A 3,343-nucleotide genomic window follows, 5' to 3' on the forward strand; every position below is an offset into this window, starting at 1 on the left:
TCTAGTCTCGAAGATGACTACTCGTTTCAACCATCCGTTTTGACAAGAAAGACACCGCTCGTTTGTTCGAGTCTGAAGTTTCCTCCTCCTTTGGAAGCAAGATTAGGAACATGCATGTGTGTGTGACATGTGCAAGGCGCCAAGGCCATAGCAACCATGCTCGTGTCGTGGCAGCTGTCTCGGATCGGGAGGCATCTTCCCAGAAAGTTTTAGCACTGCTTAATTTGCACACGCGTTTAACTGAGCTGAATCTTCACACGTCCTACCAACAAAACCCAGTAACAGTAGTACGTACACATCGGTGATGTCGACTATGGCCGCGATATCCTCGTTGCTGCTTAGCCAGCATGTCAGCACTTACGGCTCGCTCTTCTCTCCGTTTACGCTAACGGTAATGCACGCGATGACGTCTTCGTTTTGAAAACCTGCAGGACACAAATTCAGAACAACACGCCGTACGTAAAGAATTTGCATATAGCATATATAGTGGTCATGGGTTTTTTTCGTCGTGCGCGTGCATGCCTGCGTGCGTGCGTATGCACGTACACGGGCGGTTCTGAGGCTAGCACTGGACACGGCTGCCACGGCGTTGCTTCGTGCTCTTGCACGAACCTGCACCGGCACCGGCGTGTGTACCTAGTGGACTGAAGACAGCTATACAGTACCACCGCAAACGCTATTAAGTGGCAGTGTCTCCGTTTCTCCGACGAGTAGAGACTAGAGACCAAATAAGTGATTAAAAACTCGAGCACATGTATGATCATGAGTCGAAGAAAGTTTTGCTTATTCCTTTTGTTTAAAAAATTTACTCTAGAAGCCAATGAGAGTTAATGTAGTGCAATAATACTAACAGCAGCAACAGAGGCAGGATCTGTGTGTTGAAATTAATGATTGGGCTAAGTCCCATGTGTAGAATAATTTTTAGAAAAAACATAAAAAACCACCTCATAAAAGCATGCATGTAAACATTTAGTACCATCTTGCTAATTCTATGAGAGTGAGACCTCCTTAAATAGGAGAGCGTTCTCTAGGCTCTTGAGCAAGAAAGAAATAGAGCAATGCGCGCGCTTGCTGGCCTGTCCTGGGCACAGGCACGGGCTGGGTGGCGAGTGTGCACGACATGCGCGTGAATGGTTACGTGCAGTTTATTCAGTTCGGTTACGAATATGGTAGGCGTGTAGATCACACGTCCACCTCGTTGCAACGTACGTGAAAAACAATCTAAAAGTAGGTCTTCGGAACCATCGCCCTCATGAAGTCCTACAAATCTAAGAGTAGGTCTTCGGAACCATCACGAAGTCCTACAAATCTAAGAGTAGGTCTTCGGAACCATCGCCCTCATGAAGTCCTACACCGGGAGAGGGCGAATAAGGTTTTTGGGAATACACCGGGAGAGGGCGAATATACTTCGGAACCATCGCCCTCATAAAGTCCTACACCGGGAGAGGGCGAATAAGGTTTTTGGGAATACACCGGGAGAGGGCGAATAAGGTTTTTGGGAAGCGCTCTGCGCGACTGCTCGCTGTTCGTCAACGATGACTCGTCTTCTTCGTCGATCGGTCGTGGCTCGCTGTCGTCAACATTCTACGCCGTGAGTCATTCATGCTGCTCCCAATACTCCTCAGAACAACCTTCGGTACATGTTAATTATGTTTAATCTAGTTCTGCATCTGTTTAATCTATTCGTATGTAGTTGTTTCGCATACATGTTTAGATTAGATCTGTTCATGTTGGTTGATCCATGTGTTATCATACTTTCGTTTTACAATGTCATGATTTATTTATGCGATATATTGAATCATTATGTGCTTGTACTTTCAACACTGAGCACTATCGTTAGAGCAAATACAATGAGATTTGCTCCAGTCCAATAAAAAATATCTCGAGATATCGGTATCTTATAGTACTAAATCATTCCGATCGTTGGACTTAATAATACACATCCTACTCAGCTAGATCCAATGGTGAGAAACGATTCAGTACCGTGAGGTACCGGTATCTCGAAATACTTTTTGTTGGACTGGAGCAAATCTCTAATATAATAAGTGATATAAGCAGACTCTAAAAATTGTTACGTCACATTTATGCTTACATGGAGGAGAGATGAAATGAGTGAGAAGAAAAACATGTTACAGATTTATAGTCAGCTACAACACAAACTTCAAGAGATTAAGTGTGTATGAGTAGTGAATCATACATATATAAAAGTTTTTTTAATACCTTTGAAAAAGTATCTTGATATACCATATTTTTCTACATACAAATTTAGTACCTTGAGATACGATAATTTTATACTAAAATTTTTGGTATCTCAAGGTAATTTTTAAGAATGGTAAATAAAACCTACACATATAATATAAGAGCAATTTTACAGTTTAACAAAAAGTATCTTAAGATGTCGGTACCTTGCGGTATCAAATCATTTCTGATCGTTGAATCTAACATCGCACATCCTACTCAGCTAGATCCAATGGTGAGAAATGATTTGGTACCTCGAGATACTTTTTATTGGACCGGAGCAAATCTCATAATATAGTATATATTTATGTATAATTGTTGTATAAGTTAACTTTATGTTAACTCTTATTGATATGGAAAATTTTTGAAGCTAGTTCTTCTATTGACCTTGTTCTTATAAGGCCTTGTTTAGTTTGCAAAAAAAATTTTGCAAAAATATCACAACAAATTTTTGGACACATATTTTTAAGTATTAAACGTAGTCTAATTATAAAACAAATTTTAGATTTCGCTTGGAAACCACGAGACGAATCTTTTGAGTCTAATTTATCCGTCATTAGCACATATTGGTTACTGTAGCACTTATGACTAATCACGTCCTAATTAGGCTTAAAAGATTCGTCTCACGATTTTCCCCATAACTGTGTAATTAGTTTTGATGTTCATGTATATTTAATGCTTTATTTAGGTGTCCAAAAATTCGATGTGATGGTTTTGGAGAAACTAAACATGGCCTAAGTCACGCATCTTAATTAAGAGCAGTGGCATGGCACCTCCTTCGAAGAAAGAAGCGAGGGAACTCGGAGAGAAACGGTCTACCATCATCGATCAACGAAATGGGAGAACGTACGTTTGATGAGTTCAAACAGAAGCAGCATGGAGAGTCCAAAACATGAACGTGCGACCCATTGCAGATACAGTGCACAGACACGGATACATGCATGAGGTGCTCACCAGTCACCAAACACCGTAGAGAAACGTCAGCCCGGAGACCCCATCCGTCCACGTCCCAGCCACCAAGTCACGAACACGAAAACGGAACACTGGATGCCACCAGGATGGATCCCTTTTTCTTTTTCGCTGGTTGACATCAACGATTTAGGAG

This window comes from Oryza brachyantha, chromosome 1, assembly GCF_000231095.2.
Source record: "Oryza brachyantha chromosome 1, ObraRS2, whole genome shotgun sequence".
Lineage (NCBI taxonomy): Eukaryota > Viridiplantae > Streptophyta > Magnoliopsida > Poales > Poaceae > Oryza > Oryza brachyantha.